Source organism: Mesoplodon densirostris, chromosome 3, assembly GCF_025265405.1.
Source record: "Mesoplodon densirostris isolate mMesDen1 chromosome 3, mMesDen1 primary haplotype, whole genome shotgun sequence".
NCBI classification, from domain to species: domain Eukaryota; kingdom Metazoa; phylum Chordata; class Mammalia; order Artiodactyla; family Ziphiidae; genus Mesoplodon; species Mesoplodon densirostris.
In genome coordinates, this window is record NC_082663.1 from 125,216,351 (window position 1) to 125,242,548 (window position 26,198).

Sequence of the window (26,198 nt, forward strand, 5' to 3'; positions counted from 1 at the left end):
TGCTCATTTGGTTGTTGTCTATCTCTTCCCACCAGAATGTAAGCTCCTTGGGGGCAGGGACTGCAAGTGGCTTCTTCACACTCGATCCACATGGCCTCGAATAGCGCCCAGCACATAGCAGATGCTCAATAAATGAAAGACGAATGACTGACGTTCTCTCCACTTATCTGAGCCTTTGGACGGCAGCCTCATTTTACTTCTATAAATCCTTCTCAGTTAGTCTTCTGTCTTAGATCCACCAGCAAATGACCAAGGAATTGGGATAAATATTCCTGCTCCCTTTACTGCCCCCCATTCATACCTCTCTCACACACGTTTATAAGACTAACAGGACAGTTCGATCAGATGTGTTTTTCTCCTCTTCCTGAGGCTGGTGCTAAATTGTGAGGATTAATGAGATTCCCATCGCTCTCACTCATTCTAAGTGTCATGCCATGGCTGAACCAATATTGGGACTCATATAGTACATCGGAGTTCATTTCATTCCTAGGCTGTTGTATTTGCAAGCACAGTCTCTGTCAAGTTTGTTTTAATAACAGGGTTCCAGAGAAAATGCCAACTGAATTCACTACTAAAATAAACTGAAACTACATGAGCAGGCTTGAGGGGAAGAGGTATCCAAGAAACTTTATCTTTTCAAACTCGGGGGCCGGTCATAAATTGACAATCAGTAGAACACACACCACCTCTCCTTGGGAAATAATTTCTCTTGGCTGGCACCCCCAGACCACGACTTGACTTTGTGAATCTAAATTACCCTCTCCAGTAACCAAGCAAAGAGGACCTTGTTGCCCAGAGATTTTCTTTTTCCTTCTTTTCAATAACTCCCCACTGTCCATAAAAATAATATAAGTATTGGGCTTCCCTGGTGGCACAATGGTTGAGAGTCCGCCTGCCAATGCAGGGGACACGTGTTTGTGCCCCGGTCCGGGAAGATCCCACATGCCACGGAGCGGCTGGGCCCGTGAGCCATGGCCACTGAGCTTGCGCGTCCAGAGCCTGTGCTCCACAACGGGAGAGGCCACAACAGTGAGAGGCCCGTGTACCGCAAAAAAAATAATAGTAGTAATATAAGTATAACTAATGGCATAATAATATAGCAACTCTATACTATCTGCTGTTGCAACATCTGGGATACAGTGGTGCCAATTAATTACACCACCTACCTGCACTCTGATGGTGGAGATGACACAAAACATATGTAAATCACTTCATTATAAACTGTGATAAGTGCTATGGCTGAGGCCAAGGGACCTACTTTAGATAAAGCAGGCAAGATTTAAGCTGAGATTGAAAGGGTAAGGAGATCAGCTATGTGAAGTGTGTGTATGTGTGTGTGTGTACATGTGGGCATGCACATGTCCATCAACATCCACATCCCCGACCTGTGGATGAGGAGAACAGGGTTCTGGGAGGTTACATTTCCTGCCCAAGGTTACTCAGTCATTACAAGGCAGGGTTTGGAAACCCATGTAACCCATTCTAATGCTAGGCAGTGACGGTCTAAACATGAATGAAGTGGTCAGTGACTGGTCTTGTCTAAAATAGGGTTCACCTCAGACTCCCCAAGTTAGCCAGCAAGTGTCCAAGCCAGAGGCCCTAATGAGTTCCACTGCTGTTGAATGCCCCTTTGTCCCAGGTGTGTGCAAGCTCTAAAAGTGCAAAGGTGGATCACATCATTCTACCCACCAGAGCTCAGGGCTTAGTGAAGGAGACAGAGGGCTAACAGGCAGTTACAATCCAGTTGGGCAAAAGCTGTAGGAGAGAGAAATGCAGGAGGCCGTGGGACCAGAGGCGGGGAATCTTATCCCTGAGCAGCGGTCAGGGAGCCTTCCTGGATGAAATGTCCCTGCTTTCGTTCCTTCAGCAAATAATTAGAGAGCCCCTAGTATGTGCCAGACGCTACTCTAGGTGCTGAGGATCCAGGGATGAACAGTAAACCCCGGTCCTCATGGACCTGACATCCAAAGGGGAGGGGGAGACAATTAACAAATAAATACCAAGGAAATAAATCATTTAAGTAATTGGATAGATGGTGTTAGGTGTTTTGAAGAACACAAAGCAGAGTGAAGTGAAGGACAGTGACCAGCAGAGAAGCTACACTAGAGTGGGTGGGCAGCAAAAGTGCTGGAAAAGAGCCCTAAGTATCCAGAGCCAGCCATGCGAACATCTGGTGGAAGAGGGTTCTAGAGAGAACCCTCTGGTGCAAAGGCCTAAGGCAGCAACAAGCATGGCCTCGCCAGGAAACTGCAGGAAGGCCACTGTGACTGGAGTAATCAAAGGCAGAGTGGACAGACCAGAGATGAGGTGGGAGATACAGCAGGGCTGGTTCCCGAGGTCCTGGTATACGTATGGGATTTGATTCCCAGGGCAATGGGAAGTCACTGAAAGACTTTAAGAAACATACTGATATGCTCTGATTTATATATTCAAAAGGTATCTTTGATCAAATGGATTTTTGAGCACATGGACTGTCAGCATTTTTTAAATAAACTTTTTATTTTGGAATAATTTTAGATTCATGGAAAAGCTACAAAAATAGCACAGAGATTTCCTATACCCTTCACCTGGTTTCTCCTACCGCTAACGTCTTATATAACCATGGTGTAGTCAGCACAACAAAGACACTAACAATGATAGATTACCATTAACTAAACTACAAACTTCATCTGGATTTTACCAGTCTTTCCACGCATGTCCTTTCTCTCTTCCAGGATCCAACTGAGGATAGCACAATGCCTTTAGGCCTACCTTCTTTTAAATAGCCTTTCTGTGTTTGAGGAAATACCCAGGTCAGCTAGAATCCCCTTGTCTGGATTGTAACTGAAAGTCTTGACAGATAAAAGGGGGGAAGTGGGCTCAGGCAGGCTACTTCTGGAGGCTACTTCAGTCTTCTAGGCAAGAAATGCAGGAGCCTACCCAAAAGAGCGGGGCGTGGAGTCAGTTAAGTCAATATGGTCACATCTCTTGCTATCACCTCATAGAATAGAGGTAATTTTAACACACCCAAATTAGGAAGAACATAGTCTCAGAATAGACAGTCTTTTAAATTTAGCTTTATGAAAAACTTAATACACTGCCCTAAAGTTTTGCATTTTTGTCTGAGAAGAGTGCAACTTTATATGGACTTATTCTGGTCCAACCCACAGTCTCATCTGGAGACAACCGCTCCTCAAAAAATTGTGGATTCACAGAATTACAGTCACTTAATCAACAAACACTTATGGCACACCTTCTATGTTTCAGGCACTACACTGCTCTCTCAAGATCCATGTGTTTCCTGTCCTAGTAGAGTCTACAGCCTTTGTGGGCATCAGAAAAGCTCTGGTTTTAGAAGCACACTATGGACCAAAGAGAATGAAATAACTTATTGCAGAATGACATGTTCAGAGGCTTATTACTAACCTGATACAGCAAATGATTACAGGCCACTTAACATTGACGGATTGGCTGTAAACTGAGCATAGCAATGGGAGTGCCCCGCAGGAGATTATATCTGGGATGGGACGGGAAGCCACTCCTTTTCTTCGGAAAAAGGCCTTCTGTGGGAGGTGGGGCATCCAGCATGACTTAAACAGGGAACCAAGCTGGGGGCAATTTCAGCTGTGTCTACACCTAAACATGCAGCTGTCTTTATAACCTGTCTCTAGTGCAGGATCTCTTCCCTACTTTTTCCTGATCATTTCAGTTGGTCTAAATGGGCAGTCAAAGTTGGTTTCTAAATGGGTTAGAGAATCCCTTGGTAGGAGATATTAGACCAGAAGATAAAGATCTTGATCTTAGTTAAGAAGATTAATAAATAATAATAAATATTATTGAGCTCCTACAATAAGCACAGCAGATAAAGATGAACAGCTCCTCAGCTGCATCCTCCCCAGCAACAGAGGTGAAGGGTGAAGAGCAGAAAGCAGGGCAGCCAAGTGATGCTGGGGTCCCGGGTTTACAGTCATGCTCTCGGGCACTTGTGACAGATTGCTCGAGGCAAAATCAGGCCACTGACCTACGACTGCATTTTGCTTCCTTGTCCTAATGCTATTGTCCGAGAAGCAGTGGTTACTTTTAAGTAGCGGGTTGGAGACTTCTTGCATCAGGATCACCAGAGGTGCTTGGAAAAATGAAAATTCTAGGTCCCTCTCCCAGGCCTCCTGAATCAGAATTTCCAGAATCTGGATTTTAGATAAGCTCCCTAAGTGATCCTGACGCTCCTGAAACCTTAAGAACTGCTGTCCTTAAGGTCACCCTACCTATCCATAGATGGCTGTAATGACAGAGGTGTGGGGAAGGCGCAAATGATGGGAAGGAGGTCTTGCAGGAGGCGACAGACGGAGACAGGTGCAGGGGGCCATTCCCACCACCATTCCTGTGCTCTCCTTACAGGGAGAGAATGGTCAGGTTTTGGTTACCTTAAACGGTCTGTGGATGTTCTGTAAACCCCTCTAGTCATTGTTACTGCTTGACTTGACTTTTCTGAGGTTACTGTTCACCTTGATTCTCTAGGGCAGGGGTGCCCAACCCCCGGGCCATGGACAGATACTGGTCTGCGGCCTGTTAGGAACCGGGCCGCACAGCAGGAGGTGAGAGGCAGGCGGGCGGAAGAGCGAGAGAAACTTCATCTGCGGCTCCCCTTCGCTCCTCATCACTCGCATTACCACCTGAACCACACCCCCGGCCCCCCTCAACCTGTCCGTGGAAAAACTGTCTTCCACAAAACCGGTCCCAGGTGCCAAAAAGGTTGGGGACCACTTTTCTAGGGCCCTGTGGGCTGAGAACTTCAAAAGCCAGGGATTACTCTCAAGGCTGTCCGATGTTTCACAAGGAAGTTTCCAGAACAAAACCTAAGCTGGTGAGGACTGGTTAAGAAGATAGGCTCTAGACTCTAGACACTAGAGGGCTATGTGTCCTTGGACATCTTGTGCCTCAGTTTCCGCATCTGTACAGTGGGTTTACCACCAGGACCCTCCTCCTTGGGATGATGTAAGTAGCAAATGAGATAATCCGTTCAAAGCTCTCAGCATGCGCCTGGAACAAAGTTCATACATGACACGTTAGCTCAAATATACACCCTGTCGGAAATACCGGGCCCCCAGGGGCACACCTAGCTGACAAGTCACCGTGGAGGGGTGAATGATGGGGGTGGAGAAAGACGAGCTTACTCATGGGAACTCAAAGAGCTGTGTGGGAGGGAGGCAGGGGGCGGAGGAAAAGGCGGGATGCTGCTCAGACCCCTGCTTGCACTGGGGCGGAAATCACGTGTGACGGGAAAGGAAAAGAAATGAAGGGAAGTGACAAACTCTCTGTGCATGTGTCTGTTATCCTGGATGAGCAATAGACATGATAAGAACCCTCAAGACCAGGCTGCATCATCAGATGAAGAATAAAAAAGCTTATTATTAGGGGAAATTGATGCTCTGCGAAACCAGAGCTTTGAGAACAAAGAGAATCTGACTGACATTTTGTGAGGCTGGGGGAGCATGTTTCATTCATGACTGGTTACAGGCCTTGGGGTCTTTTGTTTTCTTTTATTTCCTTGTTTTCTTGTCTCATTTTCTCCCCCAGGCTGAACCCTGGGGGTGGGAGGGGGCGCTGTCTATAAAAAAACCCTTGAAGGGAGGTGTTGGGACGGGGAGGATTTCTTGTCAGGGGAATACACACAATCTGTATCTTGAAGGGCTTTACTTGAACTGCCTAGAAAATACTTCAGAGGCAAGTCTGTACAACCTCATCAATAAACTCAACCTTACACTTTTCAAAGGAGGCAGTTCAGGGGGTGGAAGAGGGCATGGATGTAGCTTTCATGCTGGGATTCAAACATGGTTCAAATTCAGTTGACTGGCTGTGTGACCTTGGGGAAATCACTTAACCTCTCTGGACCTCCATTTCCTCATCTGTAAAATGGGGTCATGGTTGTCACTAATCTTTACAGAGTTGTTGTGAGAAATAAGACAGGGTGGTGTAGAGCAAGCCCTCAGAGAAAGGGCACTGTCCACATTGATGTCACTGTTGTTACTATCCGTAAGAGGTTTTGGGAGCAACAAGGGGAAACCAACATAAAATCAAGATGTTCCCTGGTTTACAATCATAGCAGCATTCAGGAAACTCACAAAACACCTGTTTCAACCCTAACAACAATGGGAGCCATTTCCAGATTTATTTTATCAGTTCCCAGTTCTTTTTGAAAAAGCTCCTATTTCCAGGGCCAGAAGTCTTCAGAGCCCACATCTCCTTCAAGTTACAGAACAGCATTATTGTGTCAAGACAGGCGAATTCTCCACAGAAGATGCCTGCTGCCCCACCCACGCACCCACCGCCAGCGACCAATTCCCAAGTCTCCTTTCTTCCCCAGAGTTGATCCCCAAGGCACAAAGAGCTCAGAAAGGAAAGCAATTCTTATTGTTCTTCCTCAGCTTTCCCTGTTTCTTCAACCCATGAATTTGTGTTTCCATGTTCCAGTCTCCCCAGAGCTGTGGATTACTTTAAGGACATTTCAGAAAGAGAAGCAGCGTAAGAATGAAAGTGTGCAGAATACAGAAAAGAACCGTGATCCAAAAAAAAGGAAACACACCCTCTCACTCACTCACTCACTAAATTGTTCCATAAACCCTGATGGAACGAACCGCCACTCAGTGGCAGGCCCTGTGCCAGGGGCTGGACAATGAAGAGAAGAGAACATGGTCCATGATCTAGAAGTGCACGGTCTAGAAGGGAGACAGGGATACATGACCACGGCAGGGGAGAGAGGAGGGGCAGCTGTCGCATCCTCAGCATTGCCCCAGTGATGGATACCTCCTGATGAGATTATTGGGTTCGTGTCCCACAGACCAGCCTCAGGAGTAGGTAGTGAACACCCAGGGATCTCCCCAAACATCTCCCCATCCCTCACCTGTCTCCACGCCTGAGGTCCCTCATGAGTCTTCATTTTGGAATAAGGTACCATCCCTTGGTCGAACGCCAGTAGCCCTAGGAGCTGTCATCATCAGCCAAACCAAAAGCACTTTCCTTAATTCCCTTAAACAGAACTTTACAGTTTACAAAACACTTTGCATTTATTATCTGGTGGTAGGGCAGGCAGTTTTGTCCCCACTGTAGAGACGAGGAAGTTAAATAATTAGCCTATGGCCTCAAAGCTCAAAGGTAACAAATCTGGGGTCTGAACCAGGTCTTCTGCCTCCAAGTCTAGGGAGCTGGCCAGGATGATCACTATTGCCTAGTACCTAAGGCCTGAGTTACTCTTTCCTCTCAAAAGTAGATATTTTGTGGTTGTGATGGAGAAAACTGACTTAGCATAGACTTAATAATACCCTACTCTGCATGCTCCAAAGAGTTCCATGGAAAGAGGGGCTGAGAATTCTCATGTCCTTCAATACTCAAGCAGACCTTGCCCGGGGCCATGGGCACAGGGCAAGGTCAGGTGACAGGAAACAGCTAGGAATAATGCCCAGTTCCTGGATGGTTACCCTGTGCCCAGCATTCTGCAGCAGACTTCAGCTACATCACCCGAATGTCCCTACTCCTCCCCTGTTCCCACCTGTGTCACTTCCACCCCCATCATTTAGGGATTTCCCCGCACACAGAAAGAGGACCTTCAGAACGAGTCCCCTTGTATTCTTCATTAATAACTACTACCCACTCACAAGTCCCTGTGGGAACTACTTTGTCATCTCCGTGGATGCTGTGGCCTCCATGAAAACACTGCTTTCCCTGCCCAGGATGCTGACTCTTGGGACCTCAAAACTTTGAGAGGAAAACAGACCCGGGTTCCCTTGTGTTTTCACTGCACCCCTGGCGTCATGTATAAGCCCTTTCCCCAACTCTGCATTTTGTCACCTTGGCCTCTGAGCCACTGAGTGTGCCGCCCCACCTGGGGAGAACAGATCCTTCAGCTTATGGCTCTAACCCCTGCCTTACGGAGGCTGAGCCGCAGTTCCTCGGGTCAGGCAGAGTCATAACCCCACAGGCCGTCCTCTGTCCCTGTGTCCCCATTTCTTTCCCCTTCTCTTTCAATCCAAAACCATATAAACAAGTTGGAGAAAACGGAGAATCTAGCCCCACAAACCAACTGAACACTGCTGGATAATTCTGTAAACATGACAGCTCAGGGGGGCATGCAGCTGTTGGTCCCAATCCTAAACTCTTAAAAACCGCCCTGGTAGTAACAATAGCTGTCATTTATTGAGTCCTCACATACTTATCTAAATAACCCTCACAAAGACTCTTTGGAATAAGTACTACTACTGCCCTCAATTTAGATAAGAAAATGCCAGTTTAGAAAGTCATCTGTTAAGGTCACTGTCTCCAAGCTAGAAAGTGAAGAAATGGGCCCCATCCATCTGACCCCAGAACCTAAACTCATTTTTTTTTTTTTTTTTTTTTTTGCGGTACACAGGCCTCTCACTGTTGTGGCCTCTTCCATTGCGGAGCACAGGCTCCGGACGCGCAGGCTCAGCAGCCATGGCTCACGGGCCCAGCCTCTCCGCGGCATGTGGGATCCTCCTGGACCGGGGCACGAACCCATGTCCCCTGCATCGGCAGGCGGACTCTCAACAACTGTGCCACCAGGGAAGCCCCAGAACCTAAACTCTTAACGCTAACGTGACACTGAGTTCCCCACCTTGGCTGTGTTTGAAAGGCTTGCAGATTCAGGTAGAATTTCTTATGACTCGATTGCTTCTAGAAACAATGACAAAGGAGAGTTTAAGTATTGGGTTGGTGGATGGGGGAGAACCTGTTAATTTTAGATCTGTAATTCAGGCTGCTCATGAAGTGACAGAGGTGTCACCATACCCCTTATCTTTGCCATCCACCTTCTAAAATAAAAGAGTCAGGGCCCATGATTTCCTCAGTGGGAAGATCCATCTTTATGTACTCAAAAACCCTAGGGATGATGGGTTTTTTTTTTTTTTTTTTTTTTTTTACAAGTTACTAAAAGAAATTCTGGCCTGTGGAACTCCCCTGTCATTTTCCAGAATTTCCCTAAAACGTGCCCTTAACACCTGGTAGAGAGTCTTGTGCAATAGGAGAATGTTCCAGAAATGTGTTTTTTAATCCAGACACGTCCCAAGGGGTCAAGGCTGATAAAACTGTATTGACGCCTGGTCAGTCCAGGCCCCTCCTTCCTGTGTCTGCGTCACACAGATGTCCTCAGCAGCAAAGGTAGATTCCAACCCCCTAGAATACTAAATTCTTTCTCCTCACTGCTTATATTAGTTCTACTTAAATTCAAAATTAAGCAATTATTTGACATAGCCAAAATAAGGACCTCAAAATAGCCAAGTGGTGGCAACTACTTTATGACCCCTACCGTAAAATACAAAAGGTGATGGTAGCTCACATCCATCTGGTAGTGACAGGCTGCCCTGTTGTCAAAGTGTGGCCTGGGACCACCACACTAGCACTGCCTGGGAATTGGTTAGAAATGCAAATTCTCAGCCTCCCCCAAGACTTCAAGAATCAGAACCCCTGGGCCTCCCTGGTGGCGCAGTGGTTGAGAGTCCGCCTGCCGATGCAGGAGATACGGGTTCGTGCCCCGGTCTGGGAGGATCCCATATGCCGCGGAGCGGCTGGGCCCGTGAGCCATGGCCGCTGAGCCTGCGCATCCGGAGCCTGTGCTCCGCAACGGGAGAGGCCACAACAGTGAGAGGCCCGCTTACGGCAAAAAAAAAAAAAAAAAGAATCAGAACCCCTGAGGATGGAGTCTAGTGGTCTGTTTTAACAAGATATCTGGGTGATTCTGATTCTCTGAGGTTTGGGAACCCTGCCTTACTTCACTGAGTCTTTACAACGACCGTGGAAGATGTAGGAAGTATTGGGCATCACTGTTCCCTTCAAAGAGAAGAAAACTAAGTCTGAAATTATTGAGGGACTTCCCTGGTGGTGCAGTGGATAAGACTCTGCACTCCCAATGCAGGGGGTCCGGGTTCGATCCCTGGTCAGGGAACTAGATCCCACATGCATGCCGCAACTAAGAGTTCGCATGCCACAACTAAGGAGCCTGCCTGCCGCAACTAAGACCCAGCGCAACCAAATTAATGAATTAATTAAAACAACAACAACAACAAACAAATACACATTACTTTAAAACAAATTTAAAAATAAAATAAAAATATTGAGTCACCTGTCCAAAGCAAGTAGTAACACCAGGATTGGAATACAAGGCATTCTGCTCCCAAAGTTCCCACTTCTCTGAACATGTGTTTCCTTACTGGTGAAAAGTAAGTAGGACAGAGAGTCAGGGAGACAAATGGCTATTCCTATGAAAACCAATTAAAAGTAACTTTAGTCCAGGGTCGGGAGAGAAATTAACATCTATTGAACATCAGGTATGTGTCAGTCACTATACACAAACATCTCATCCCATTTAATTGTCACAGAAGCCCAGGCTAGGTGGGCATTCTGAAATCCAATCAGGTAGGGTAAACAACTTTCCCAGGCTCTCACAGCTAAGTAAGTTGCAGAGGAGAATCTGAATCCTGCTTAGTCTGCCTCTAAAATCCTTACAGCCTCCCTGGGGCACACTTACACATTCAGCATATGCATGTGTCCTCATGGCAAAAAGACAAGAAAGTTAGGGATGAATGCATAGGCTGCAGCAAATGAGATCATCCTGCTCCAGGGGTGAAAAACCACCTTGACAGCAATTGTGAGGCTTTCAGTTCCTCCCTCCCCTCCCTTCTCTCTCTCTCAAAAACCACCGACTTTTCCCTTTCACCTTGTGAGACAGGGAAGTCAAGTTATTACCAAATTAAACATGTTTATTCTCTTCCTATTGATTGAGGATTCATCTACCTTTCTGGGGAAAGGTAGATGGCCTTTTGTGGGTAATGGTGCCAGAAATGGCATGAATTGCCAGTTGAAATCCTAGCGATATTCAGCCAGGATTATTATAATGTTATGGATGCCTTTAACCAGCTGCCAGTCGGAACACATACACACCCTCGAAACTGGTTTGGAATTTACCAGCAACCTTCCAAGTTGGTGGGTTAACTTGCAGGCAATGCATGACATGTCATGAAACGTCTAAAGTCAAGCAGCACAGAAGGTACAAAACTTAAAGCTACAGCTTCTCACCCATCATTTTGTAGAGTTTTTTTTTTAAACACTTGTTGTTTCCTTTCACTTAATAAAAACAAAACCAAAAACCCCCAGTATTTCCCACCCCACACCCCTTGGTTCATAGAATCAAGGGAACACAAAATGAAAACGCTGGGTGAAAATATTTGTTGACATAAATATATAAGACAGCCCCCAAATCTCCCTAGCTTAAAACCAGTCATTGGCTTTCATGTTCTTTTAGGATGGAGCCCAGGCATCCCAGGCTGCTCTATCAAGTGCTTGTGATCAGGTGGCTGCCCACGCTCATCCCAAAGCCTGACATCTCCTGCCACAAACTCAGCACTCAGGCTCTACAGAGTATGGGCTGTTCCCAGAAGGTCCCAGGTCCTCTCTGCCTTCATGCCTTTACACCTGTGGATCTCTCAATAGCCCCTCATTTCTTTACCAGGCTAACTCCTGCTCGTCTCTCCAAACTCAGCCCAGGTGCTACCTCTTCAGACAAGTCTTCCCTAACTTCCACTGGAGTCTCTCGAGGCATCATGTGCTGACCCTCCCCACACTACATTTCACACGATTTTACATCAGTCTGTTTATTTGGTGCCTCCTCCAAAGCTCGGAACTCCATGCAAATCTCTCACTGCTCTCAAGACCCAACAAAGGGCCAGACACATAGTAAGCACTCAGAACATCTTTGTTGAATGAAAGAGTGAATGAATGGATGAACGATGATCACTTAGCTATTCATTTTACCACAAACTCTGAGCACATCATGGAAATTGAGAGAGATGATCATTCCCTTCCTTAAAATACTGCTTCTACCCCAAGGACCCATACGGTCCAACACAGCCAGAAGTATCTCAAGGCTGCAGAAACCCTAGTCCAAAGCAGTATCCAGATGAGCTCATTATCTAGATGAGCCCAGGGGTATCCACCAAACTCAAGATACTTGCGATCAGTAACAAAACCAAAGCTAGGCCAAAATCCTGAAACTGGCTCCAGTCTGAAATGGTCTGGAAACTCACTTTGGTTCAGACCTTTCTAGCACAAGCTCAGTGTAAGTATGTTTGTGTGTTTGTATTCATCATAAAAGCAGTAGATAGAAAAGAAAGCTTCACCACTCTAAAGCCCAGCTGCCAGGAAGGGGACGGATATGTGCAGCTGTGAGCTCAAGAGCTACCTGGAGTCCAAGAGCAGGCCTAGGTCCCAGCACCCTGTGTGTACCGAGCCTCTAAGCTGGACCATGGGAACCCCAAAGCCTCGGATCCTACCTTGGCCTGTGTGGCAGCTGGGCCTGGGGCAGCCGTAGGGTGTGGCCTGCCTGGACCAGAGCTGCATGTGCAGATACCTCTCCAGACACCAGTGGCAGATGCGGTACCTCTGACTCCCTGAGTGACATGGGCTTGGCCCCATTACCAGATGGGGGCCCTAGAGCCTGGGTGTGGACCCTGAGCACCCTCCTCAGCTTTTGCTGAGCCCCACCTTAAACATCCCTGTTCCCTGCCCTAACTCGGACCCCTGCTCCAACTCCCAAAAGCCCACTGAGGCAGCTTGCCTGAGGAAGATGAGTACCAGCTGTGGCGTGGGAGGGGCTGGAGCTGGGGTGACAGCCCCTTACACTCTCTCATCCTTCTCTCTTAATATTGCTGCTATCACTGCTCAGAGTGGAAGTTCAAGGGGACCACCTCCTACCTGGGTACCAAGTCTTCCAGCAGACTGTCTTCTGCCCCAGGGGCCTGTGGCTGGTGGGGTCAGATGCAGGGGACAGGGCACTGCTTGGGTAGCCAATAAGACTGTCAGACCCCAGGGTATGACAGGCTACACGAGGCTGTGCTGAGCTGCCTTGCAGGGAGGTGGGGGGAGGAAGCGGGGAGCTCTGCAGAGAGCTTGGCAGCAGCTCTGGGCCCAGAGGCTGGGGCACTGCCACTGGTACTGGGCCATGGGCTAGACCGCCTTCCTGATGGTGGTCACCAGCACGATGGTGAGGTCCCCAAGGGCAAGAAAGGAGGCATGTTCCACCTGGAATCTTTTGTGGCAAACCTGATCATCTTCAGGGAAGGAAGCAGACACCATCTACACCCTGTAATTCTCTTGCTGGAGAGTCGTGGTCCCAGGACCAGCTGTCTATCAAGAGGCTCCTGGTGGTCAAGGTTGTTCCCATGTGCCTCAGCACCCTGCCAGATATGGCCCGTTTAGAGGATACCTCCTCGCTGGGGCATACCTTGAACCTGCACATTTCCAACAGCCACTTACTCTCCCTCACCTTGAACCAGTACAAGGCTTATTTCCAAGACCTGGTCAAGGACATGGATTTCTAGGTCACTAGGAAGGCCTGAACCCTTGCTCATCATGGGTATAGGCCCCTCAGCCCTCACCTCGACCAAGAAACGGGTTCTTGAGACAGGCCAAAAACCCCTCAAACATAAAGCAACGTATAGAGAGTGGAAATTGGCCCATAATATGATTCTCCAGAGAGAGCCATTGTTAAGAGTATTTTAGAGGTTGACATGCTGTGAGCCCGCAAGACAAAATCCAGTTTAAAATATTTTAAAAATATTTCTATTAGTTGCCACAAAATAAAAATCGAAAGGTTCATGTAACTGAGATATTTTTGTGGAGCTCTGAAGGTGGCAGAGAAGGAAACAGACTACCACAAAGTAGCACGAAAAGTTACAGTTTTTCTCGGAAAATCCAAAAATCCACCAACCCATCAGCAATGATTATCTGAAGCTGAGTGGCGCCAGTTGATTTCACATAAGGTGTGCTCTCAAGGTTGTCACAGTACCTACCTGACCCATTTATAAAACCAGTCTGGCCCCCATATGCATTTGAGTTTGCAATCATTGATGTCTATCCTTTCAAAACCCTTCTGTAGTATGAGTATTATGAACACTGCCTATAATTTTCTCTTTTTTATTGTATCTATCTATGTATTCCTCTGTATGACCACATTATGGTATATATAAACAATCCCTTCCTGATGGATATTTATCATTAATTACAAAGAAGGTAACAGTAAAAACCCTTATATGTATCTTTGTATATTTGGGCATTTCTCTTGAATAAACTTCTAAATGTGAAATTACTGAGTAAAAGGGAACATATATTTAAAATTTCAATAGATAATGCCAAAATACTGAAGTTGGTTTAGAATCCAAGCCATTTTTTGCCCCAAGCAAGGAGCAAGGAGTAGTTGAGTTTAGAGACAGGCACCAGAGATGAACTGTCCAACTCACAGACATAGAGAACAGATTTGTGGTTGTCAGGGGGAGGGGGGTGGGGGAGGGAAGGACTGGGAGTTTGGGATTAGCAGATGCAAACTATTATATATAGAATGGATAAACAGCAAGGTCCTACAGTATAGCACAGGGAACTAGATTCAATATCCTGTGATAAACCATAATGGAAAAGAATATGAAAAAGAATGTATACGTGTGTAACTGAATCACTTTGCTGTACAGCAGAAATTAACACAACACTGTAAATCAACTATACTTCGATAAAAAAAAATTTTTTTTAAGAGATGAACTGTCCAACATGTGAGCCCTCTTCTTCAATAACCGCACTCCTATACTCCTAATCTAACCATAGATGATTTCCACAAAGATAATATTGCAAATGGAAAAGGCAAATGCAGCAGGACAAATATATTTTAGAGTTCTAGCTGACAAGTTATTTCACAGTCATAAATTGGGCGTGAAAACAAAATGAGATAATAATTCTGGTTATATTTATGGAATTCTCCATTGCTGTTAAAAACAAAAGGAATTTTTATCCAAATATATTGACTAGTCTTTATTTAGTTTTTGGCACTTCTCATTGTTTCATCTAAAAAAAATACCCCCTATATTTTCTCCATTTATGTTTCAGTCTTATTTCCATTTCTGTTCCTTGTAGATTAACCCGATGTTACTGTGTGAAGGCTGCTTATGTTTCCAAGGTTTGGGCTCTACTGAGTGGAACTAAAAATAAAAATCTCGGATCAAAATTACAATAAGGAATTGACAAAAATAGCGTCTTTTTTTTAATAATAAATGTAGCAAATGGGATGACTTGAAGTTAAGAGTAGAGATTGCCTGGGCATAAGTCTTGACATTCCCCCAAGCACTAGCAAACATAAACCTCTCTAAGACTGTCTCCTAATCTATTAAGATTGGGGTAATACTAGGGTTATAGTTCTTTGTGCAGAATCTTATATTCTTATAAAAAATTTTTTTAAAAAGATGGCATAGGCCTTCTGACTTCAGAGCTTACACACTTAACCACTATAGTAAGTCAGAAACAATGGCAGAAAGAGGCCAGTTACAGCTAGGACAAAATGAGGAATTCAGGCATTGTCAACTAATATCTTTCAAGCAACTACTCTGTACCAGATACTGTTCTAAGGCTACCAATGCATATTAGGAGGTTTATTCCTTATGCCATGCCTGAGAATTACATATTACTGATAGCACTTTTGCGGATGGGGCTTAGAGCTATTGAACACCTGGGGTCACAGAGCTGTTAGTGGCAGAGGTGAGTTTCCAAAACATGTCTGCAGATTCCAAGTCCCAGGCTTTCTCCCTAGGATTGCAGTAAGAATTCCAAGCACAAATGAGTCATCCTCACCACTCAGCAAATATTTATTAAGCACTTATTTGTCTCAGGCACAAATGAACAACACAAACATGGTTCCTGCACCATAGAACAGGGATTATTTGGAAGAGAAACAATTTACAGGGACAAGTCAGTAAGTAATATTTTATATAATTAATATATAATCAGCACCATCACAGGGCCCCAAAAAATGTCTAACTGATTTACAGTCAGTTACAGAAAAATAATTCTAATTCTCTCTTTTAAAAAAGAGGAAGATAGGGGACTTCCCTGGTAGCACACTGATTAAGACTCTGTGCTCCCAATGCAGTGGGCCCAGGTTCAATCCCTGGTCAGGGAACTAGATCCCACGTGCATGTCACAACTAAGAGTTTATATGCCACAACTAAGGAGACCGCCTGCCACAACTAAGACCCAGCGCAACTAAATAAATAATATTTTTTTTAAAAAGAGGAAGACATGGGCCTCCCTGGTGGCGCAAGTGGTTGAGAGTCCGCCTGCCGATGCAGGGGATACGGGTTCGTGCCCCGGTCTGGGAGGATCCCATATGCCGCGGAGCGGCTGGGCCCGTGAGCCATGGCCGCTGAGCCTGCGCGTCCGGAGCCTGCGCGTCCGGAGCCTGTGCTCCGCAACGGGGGAGGCCACAACAGTGAGAGGCCCGCATACCGCAAAAAAAAAAAAAAAAAAAAAAAAAGAGGAAGACATTTGTTTATCATGTATTTTCATATTATCCTAGAAGACCTACCTATGAAGAAAGGCATGTAGGACTAATTGGGGCAAGTAAGGAATTACTAAGTTTTGCAACTTTCCCAACTGTGATCAAAAGTACAAGATCGTGGTTACTCAATAGCCTAGGGAAATAGCTCTTGCACAGACTTGCCCTGAGTTTAATAAGTACTAAGGGTGCATCCTGCTCATGGTTTTGAATCAAAACATTTACTGACTTCATCAGAAAGGAAACAGTGAAGGAAGAGGAGAAAGAAAGGTTATGAGTGAAGTAACTGACCACAGCCCTTTTCTTTTGTAAGGCACAGTATCTGTTGTGGATTAACATCTACATACAGCAATTTCGGAGCTTTGTGATTTATTTTTCTTTTCAATGGCTATCTTATCAATTGTAATGTATAGATTATTAGTGTTACAGGATTTAACTCTGTTGTAAATGTTTTAGTAAATCTATAATGATTTAAGCTAGTTTTATTATCTTTGAAAAATTTATTACACTAGTAACATACGTTCATTGTAGAAAAACTACAAATACACAGGAGCAAAATAAAAAAATTAAAATCAATTGATAAGACCAGTGGCCAGAGATAACTGTCACTGATATTTGGGCATACATTCTTCTAGTCTCAATATTATATATCTACATGTCATTCTTAAATAACCTGGGCTCATATGGCTTGTAAGTTTCTATATTTACTTAATTGTGAATGTCCTTTATGTCATTAAATATACATCTCCACTATAATTTTCAATAGTTGTAATATCTAACTATCTATCTATGCCACAATTTATTTACCCATTTACCCATTCCCCTATTGTTGGACACTAAGGATGTTTTCAAATACCATAAATAATTATATGAGGAACATACTGGGGTATATACCTGTTGCATTAGTATAAATTTCTAGAAGTGGTATTTCAGAATCAAATAAGGACATATTTGTAAGACTTTGGCTAATTTTTTACTGGTTTATTTCCTTTGTTTTGTTTTGAAATAATTATAGACTCACAAGAAGTTGCAAACATGGAAGTAGTACAGAGAAATCCCTTGCACCCTTCACCAGTCTTCCCTCAATGATAACATCATATATAACAATAATACAGTATAAAAACTAGGACATTGGCATAATACAATAACTAGACTACAGACTTTACTTGGATTTAACCAGCTGAATTATTTTTTTAATATTAATAGAATGGTAAGATGCATTCTCACTTTCCTACTTTCTCCTCTCACACAGCTGCCTTTAGCACTCACTTCAAATCCTATGTAGAGGAAAGACTACAACTATGTTTAGTAGACTATTGTCTTTTATTAAAAATTAAGAGGATGGGGCTTCCCTGGTGGTGCAGTGGTTGAGAGTCCGCCTGCTGATGCAGGGGACACGGGTTCGTGCCCTGGTCCGGGAGGATCTCACATGCCACAGAGTGGCTGGGCCCGTGAGCCATGGCTGCTGAGCCTGTGTGTCCGGAGCCTGTGCTCTGCAACGGGAGAGGCCACAACAGTGAGAGGCCCGAGTACCGCAAAAAAAAAAAAAAAAAAAAAAAAAAAAAAAATTAAGAGGAAAAAAATGCAAGTAAGACTTTCACCAGATGCAGAGGTGGTTGAACCAACATTTATGACACAGAAAATGCGTAGGATTCTGCCCTCCTTTTGGTTCTTTGCATCATTCCAGTTCCTTTATAATACACTGGAACAAAGTTTTCCAAAGCTGAGGGTACCCCAACACAAAGCAAGTAACAGTGAATCACACAGTGAGAAAGTGATTCATTTCTCCTTCACTCCTTTGATGACATCAAGGAGAAAGCCTCAGTTTAGGGCTAGTCTTCAATTCCTCTATAACACTTACTCATTCTCCCTTTTTAACAAATTGCTTAGGCCTCAAGTTCAGACGTAGGCAGGCAACATCATTTAATTGGAATTCAATGGCATTTTACTGTTTTAACGAAATGTACTTTTGCTTTCAAATTGCAGCAGATGAAACTGGTTTTCCATTTACAGGAGTATTTTTTAAGTTTCCTTTTAAAATAAATTTATTTTAACAAAAAAGTGATTTTATTTAAAAAAATTTTTTAAAAAAGGAAAAAGATGGAATGCAAATGGCTGAGCTTAGTGATACATTGTGTTAGAGCATTTTGGTCAATAAAGAACTGACCAGCCAAGTGGCCCAGCATATTCTTCCTTGGGTTGAGATTGGGTGAGAGTGAGAACCACCTGGCTTCTGGTTCTCTTCTGGGATCTGCTTACAAAAACGAAATAGGTGAACAGAATCCTACCTCTATTAAGCACTTATTGGATGCATCATTTCATAGACTCCCCAGAACAACCCGATGAGATAGATTTCATTAATAACTTCATTTTAAACATGAGGAATCCAAGGGACAGAGGACCTGGCAGGGCTAGGATTCAGACCAGGTGACTGCTGGTTCATACTGTTTCTCACTAAACTTAAAGACCAATAGTCTTCTCTAGAAAATTTGGGATGACTCTTTATCCTTGCCAGGACTTTGGATCACTGCGGGTCTGGTGCTTGCATAGGAATTCCCTAAAGTACATTCCTGACCTGATTAGACAGACATACTCCTGATTAGAAAGGAAATCTCACAGTTAACTTCATTATGGGCCTGAGTCTTTCAAAGAAAGACAGAAGGTCTAATAGCCATTCAACCCCTGCCTACTTTCCTACACATTTCCACTATTGGAAACGTGCCCACTTTTCTCCAATCATTCCTCTCCTTGAATAGTTCCAAAGGTTTCCCAATATCATTAGAAAACCAAATCACAGAGGCAAATTCAGCATCATGGAAACAGACAGTATAGCTCGAGTTAAATATTTAAAACCTATATCCAGATTTATACTAGGTACTAAGGACAGAGAGAAAAGAATTACAAAGCATGGGCTCTGCCAACAAGAGTCCAGTGACAGTCAAGAGAGTCTTCATGACCTTTCAGTTATAATGCCTTAGAGTTCCAGTGACCTGAACTCCTTTGATGGACTTATGGATTGGTTTATGAATGATTAAGCTTATGGCAAAGCTTCTGAGACCACCAAAGTGCTAAGAGCAGGTCAAATGAAAATAGCACACCTCTAATGTTATAACTCGAATAAGTAAGTAAATTTGATTGACAAAAATTGTCTGCGGGAGAGACCTTCAAGATGGTGGAGGAATAGGATGTGGAGATCACCTTCCTCCCCACAAATACATCAGAAATACATCAACATGTGGAACAACTCCTACAGAACACCTACTAAACACTGACAGAAGACCTCAGACTTCCCCAAAGGCAAGAAACTCCCCACATACCTGGGTAGGGCCAAAGAAAAAAGAAAAAGCAGAGACAAAAGAATAGGGACAGGACCTGCACCTCTGGGAGGGAGCTGTGAAGGAGGGAAAGTTTCCACACACTAGGAAGCCCCTTCACTGGCGAATACAAGGGGTGGCGAGGGTGAAGTTTCGGAGCCATGGAGGAGAACGCAGCAACAGTGGTGCAGAGGGCAAAGCAGAGAGATTCCCACACAGAGGATCGGTGCCAACCAGCACTCACCAGCCCAAGAGGCTTGTCTGCTCACCCGCTGGGACGGATGGGGGATGGGGGCTGGGAGCTGAGGCTCCAGCTTCAGAGGTCATATCCCAGGAAGACAACTGGGGTTGGTTGCATGAACACAGCCTGAAGGGGGCTAGTGTGCCACAGGTAGCTGGGAGGGAGTCCGGGAAAAAGTCTGGACCTGCCTAAGAGGCAAGAGACCATTGTTTCGGGGTGCACAAGGAGAGGGGATTCAGAACACCGCCTAAATGAGCTCCAGAGATGGGCACGAGCCGCGGCTGTAAGTGCGCACACCAGAGACGGGCGTGAAACGCTAAGGCTGCTGCTGCAGCCACCAAGAAGCCTGTGTGCAAGCACAGGTCACTATTCACACCTCCCTCTCAGGAGCCTGTGCAGCCCACCACTGCCAGGGTCCCATGTCCAGGGACAACTTCCTGGGGAGAACACACGGTGTGCCTCAGGCTGATGCAATGGCACGCCGGCCTCTGCCCCCGCAGGCTTGCCCCGCATTCCGTACCCCTCCCTCCCCATGGCCTGAGTGAGCCAGAGACCCCTAATCAGCCACTCCTTTAACCCCATCCTGTCTGGGCAAAGAACAGATGCCAGAGGGTGACCTACATGCAGAGGTGGGGCCAACTCCAAAGCTGAAACCAAGGAGCTGTGTGAACAAAGAAGAGAAAGGGAAATCTCTCCCAGCAGCCTCAGGAGCAGCGGATTAAATCTCCACAATCAATTTGATGTACCCAGAATCTGTGGAATACCTGGATAGACGACCAATCATCCCACAATTGAGGTGGAGGAGGTTGGGAGCAACTGTAGACTTGGGGTTTGCTTTCGGCATCTAATTTGTTTCTGGTTTTATGTTTATCTTAGTTTAGTATTCAGAGTTTATTATCATTGGTAGATTAGTTTATTGATTTGGTTGCTCTCTTCCTTTTATATATATATATATTTTTTTCCTTTTGCTCTTTTTGTAAGTGTGTATGTGTATACTTCTTTGCATGATTTTCTCTGTATAGCTTTGCTTTTACCATTTGTCCTAACGTTCAGTCTGTCTGTTTTTTGGGGTTTTTTTCAGTATAGCATTTAGAGCTTGTTATCATTGATGGATGTGTTTTTTGGTTTGGTTGCTCTCTTCTTTCTTTCTTTTTTCTTTAATTACTTTTTAATTTTTTAATTTTTAATAATTTTTAAATTTTTTATTTTAATAAATTTATTTTATTTTATTTATTTTATTTATTTTTTTTTCTCCCTTTTCTTCTGAGTCATGTGGCTGACAGGGTCTTGGTGCTCCGGCCGGGTGTACGGCCTGTGCCTCTAAGGTGGGAGAGCCGCATTCAGGACATTGGTCCACTGGAGACCTCCCAGCCCCACATAATATGAAATGGTGAAAGCTCTCCCAGAGATCTCCATCTCAATGCAAAGACCCAGCTCCACTCAACAACTGGTAAGCTACAGTGCTGGACACCCTATGCCAAACAACTAGCAAGACAGGAACACAACCCCACGCATTAGCAAAGAGGCTGCCTAAAATCATAATAAGGTCACAGACACCCCAAAACACACCACCGGACGCAGACCTGCCCATCAGAAAGACAAGATCGAGCCTCATCCACCAGAACACAGGCACCTGTCCCCTCTACCAGGAAGCTACACAAACCACCGAACCAACCTTAGCCACTGGGGGCAGACACCAAAAACAACAGGAACTATGAACCTCCAACTTGCGAAAAGGAGACCACAAACACAGTAAGTTATGCAAAATGAGAAGACAGAGAAGCACACAGCAGATGAAGGAGCAAGCTAAAAACCCACCAGACCTAATAAATGAAGAGGAAACAGGCAGTCTACCTGAAACAGAATTCAGAGTAATTATAGTAAAGATGATCCAAAATCTTGGAAATAGAATGGAGAAAATATAAGAAACGTTTAACAAGGACCGAGAAGAACTAAAGAGCAAACAAACAATGATGGACAGCACAACAAATGAAATTAAAAATTCTCTAGAAGGAATCAACAGTAGAATAACTGATGCAGAAGAACAAATAAGTGAGCTGCAAGATAAAATAGTGGAAATAACAACCACAGAGCAGAAAAGAAAAAAGAATGAAAAGAACTGAAGACAGTCTCAGAGACCTCTGGGACAACACTCAACACACCAACATTCGAATTATAGGGGTCCCAGAAGAAGAACAGAAAAAAAAAAGAGACTGAGAAAATATTTGAAGAGATTATAGTCAACAACTTCCCTAATATGGGAAAGAAAATAGTCAATCAAGTCCAGGAAGCACAGAGAGTCCCATACAGGATAAATCAAAGGAGAAACACAGCAAGACACATATTATCAAACTATCAAAAATTAAATATGGAGAAAAAATATTAAAAGCAGCAAGGGAAAAGCAACAAATAACATACAAGGGAATCCCCATAAGGTTAACAGTTGATTTTTCAGCAGAAACTCTGCAAGACGGAAGGGAGTGACAGGACATATTTAAAGTGATGAAAGGGAAAAACCTACAACCAAGATTACTCTACCCAGCAAGGATCTCATTCAGCTCCAACAGAGAAATTAAACCTTTACAGACAAGCAAAAGCTAAGAGAATTCAGCACCACCAAACCAGCTTTACAACAAATACTAAAGGAACTTCTCTAGGCAGGAAACAGAAGAGAAGGAAAAGACCTACCATAACAAACCCAAAACAATCAAGAAAATGGTAATAGGAACATACATATCGATAATGACCTTAAATGTAAATGGATTAAGTGCTCCAACCGAAAGACATAGATTGGCTGAATGGATACAAAAACAAGATCTGTATATGTGCTATCTACAAGAGACCCACTTCAGACCTAGGGATACACACAGACTGAAAGTGAGGGGATGGAAAAAGATATTCCATGCAAATGGAAATCAAAAGAAAGCTAGAGTAGCAATTCTCACATCAGACCAAAGAGACTTTAAAATAAGGACTATTACAAGAGACAAGGAAAGATACTACATAATGATCAAGGGATCAATCCAAAAAGATATAACAATTGTAAATATTTATGCACCCAACATAGGAGCACCTCAATTCATAAGGCAAATGCTAACAGCCATAAAAGGGGAAAAGACAGTAATACAATCATAGTAGGGGACTTTAACACCCCACTTTTACCAATGGACAGATCATCCAAAATGAAAATAAATAAGGAAACACAAGCTTTAAATGATACATTAAACAAGATGGACTTAATTGATATTTATAGGACATTCCATCCAAAAACAACAGAATACACTTTCTTCTCAAGTTCTCATGGAACATTCTCCAGGATAAATCATATCTTGGGTCACAAATCAAGCATCAGTAAATTTAAGAAAATTGAAATCCTATCAAGTATCTTTTCCGACCACAACGCTATGAGACTAGATATCAGTTACAGGAAAAAATCTGTAAAAAATACCAACACATGGAGGCTAAATAATACACTACTAAGTAACCAAGAGATCGCTGAAGAAATCAAAGAGGAACTCAAAAAACGCCTAGAAACAAGTGACAGTGAAAACACGATTAACCGAAACCTATGGGATGTAGCAAAAGCAGTTCTAAGAGGGAAGTTTATAGTAATAGAGTCCTATCTCAAGAAACAAGAAACATCTCAAATAAATAACCGAACCTTACACCCAAAGCAATTAGAGAAAGAAGAACAAAAAAACCCCAAAGTTAGCAGAAGGAAAGAAATCAAAGATATCAGATCAGAAATAAATGAAAAAGAAATGAAGGAAACGATAGCAAAGATCAATAACACTAAAAGCTGGTTCTTTGAGAAGATAAACAAAATTGATAAACCATTAGCCAGACTCATCAAGAAAAAAAGGGAGAAGACTCAAATCAATAGAATTAGAAACAAAAAAGGAGAAGTAACAACTGACATTGCAGAAATACAAAGGACCATGAGAGATTACTACAAGCAACTATATGCCAATAAAATGGAAAGCCTGGAAGAAATTAACAAGTTCTTAGAAAAGTACAACCTTCCGAGACTGAACCAGGAAGAAGTAGAAAATATAAACAGACCAATCACAGCACTGAAATTGATACTGTGATTAAAAATCTTCCAAAAACAACAGCCCAGGACCAGATGGTTTCACAGGTGTATTCTATCAAACATTTAGCGAAGAGCTAACACCTATAGTTCTCAAACTCTTCCAAAATATAGCAGAGGGAGGAACACTCCCAAACTCATTCTACGAGGCCACCATCACCCTAATACCACAACCAGACAAGGATGTCACAAAGAAAGAAAACTACAGGCCAATATCACTGACGAACATAGATGCAAAAATCCTCAACAAAATACTAGCAAACAGAATCCAACAGCACATTAAAAGGATCATACACCATGATCAAGTGGGGTTTATCCCAGGAATGCAAGGATTCTTCAATATATGAAAATCAATCAATGTGATGCACCATATTAACAAATTGAAGGAGAAAAACCATATGATCATCTCAGTAGATGCAGAAAAAGCTTTCAAGAAAATTCAACATCATTTATGATAAAAGCTCTCCAGAAATTAGGCATAGAGGGAACTTTCCTCAACATAATAATGGCCATATATGACAAACCCACAGCCAACATCATCCTCAATGGTGAAAAACTGAAACCATTTCCACTAAAATCAGGAAGAAGATAAGGTTGCCCACTCTCACCACTATTATTCAACATAGTTTTGGAAGTTTTAGCCACAGAAATGAAAGAAGAAAAAGAAACAAAAGGAATCTATATCGGAAAAGGAGAAGTAAAGCTGTCACTGTTTGCAGATGACAGGATACTATACATAGAGAATCCTAAATATGCGACCAGAAAACTACTAGAGCTAATCAATGAATTTAGTAAAGTAGCAGGATACAAAATTAATGCACAGAAATCTCCTGCATTCCTATACACTAATGATGAAAAATCTGAAAGAAAAATTAAGGAACCACTCCCATTTACCACTGCAACAAAAAGAATAAAATACCTAGGAATAAACCTACCTAAGGAGACAAAAGACCTGTATGCAGAGAACTATAAGACACTGATGAAAGAAATGAAAGATGATAATAACAGATGGAGTGATATACCATGTTCTTAGACTGGAAGAATCAACATTGTGAAAATGACTATATTACCCAAAGCAATCTACAGATTCAATGCAATACCTATCAAACTACCAATGGCATTTTTTACAGAACTAAAACAAAAAATTTCACAATTGGTATGGAAATACAAAACACCCTGAAGAGCCAAAGCCATCTTGAGAAAGAAAAATGGAGCTGGAGGAATCAGGCTCCCTGACTTCAGACTATACTACAAAGCTACAGTAGTCAAGACAGCATGGTACTGGCACAAAAACAGAAAGATCAATGGAACAGGATAAAAAACCCAGAGATAAACCTACACACATATGGTCACCTTATTTTTGATAAAGGAGGCAAGAGCAAAAATGGAGAAAAGACAGCCTCTGCAGTAAGTGGTGCTGGGAAAACTGGACAGCTACATGTAAAAGAATGAAATTAGAACACTCCCTGACACCATACACAAAAATAAACTCAAAATGGATTAAAGACCTAAATGTAAGGCCAGACACTATAAAACTCTTAGAGGAAAACATAGGCAGAACACTCTATGACATAAATCACAGCAAGATCTTTTTTGACCCACCTCCTAGAGAAATGGAAATAAAAACAAAAATAAACAAATGGACCTAATGAAACTTAAAAGCTTTTGCACAGCAAAGGAAACCATAAACAAGACAAAAAGACAACCCTCAGAATGGGAGAAAATATTTGCAAATGAAGCAACTGACAAAGGATTAATCTCCAAAATTTACAAGCAGCTCATGCAGCTCAATATCAAAAAAACAAAAACCCAATCCAAAAATGGGCAGAAGACCTAAATAGACATTTCTCCAAAGAAGATATACAGGTTGCCAACAAACACATGAAAGGATGCTCAACATCACTAATCATTAGAGAAATGCAAATCAAAACTACAATGAGGTATCACCTCACATCGGTCAGAATGGCCATCATCAAAAAGTCTACAAACAGTAAATGCTGGAGAGGGTGTGGAGAAAAGGGAACCCTCTTGCACTGTTGGTGGGAATGTAAATTGATACAACCACTATAGAGAACAGTATGGAGGTTCCTTAGAAAACTAAAAATAGAACTACCATACGACCCAGAAATCCCACTACTGGGCATATACCCTGAGAAAACCATAATTCAAAAAGAGTCATATACCACAATGTTCATT

At 43.3% G+C, this 26,198-nt stretch overlaps 1 pseudogene; it reads left to right on the forward strand.

Annotated features, from left to right (window-relative positions):
* Positions 1–2,032: 2,032 nt before the first annotated feature.
* LOC132486858 (interferon regulatory factor 3-like) lies at positions 2,033–13,364 on the forward strand (annotated as a pseudogene).
* The last annotated feature ends 12,834 nt before the right edge of the window (positions 13,365–26,198 follow it).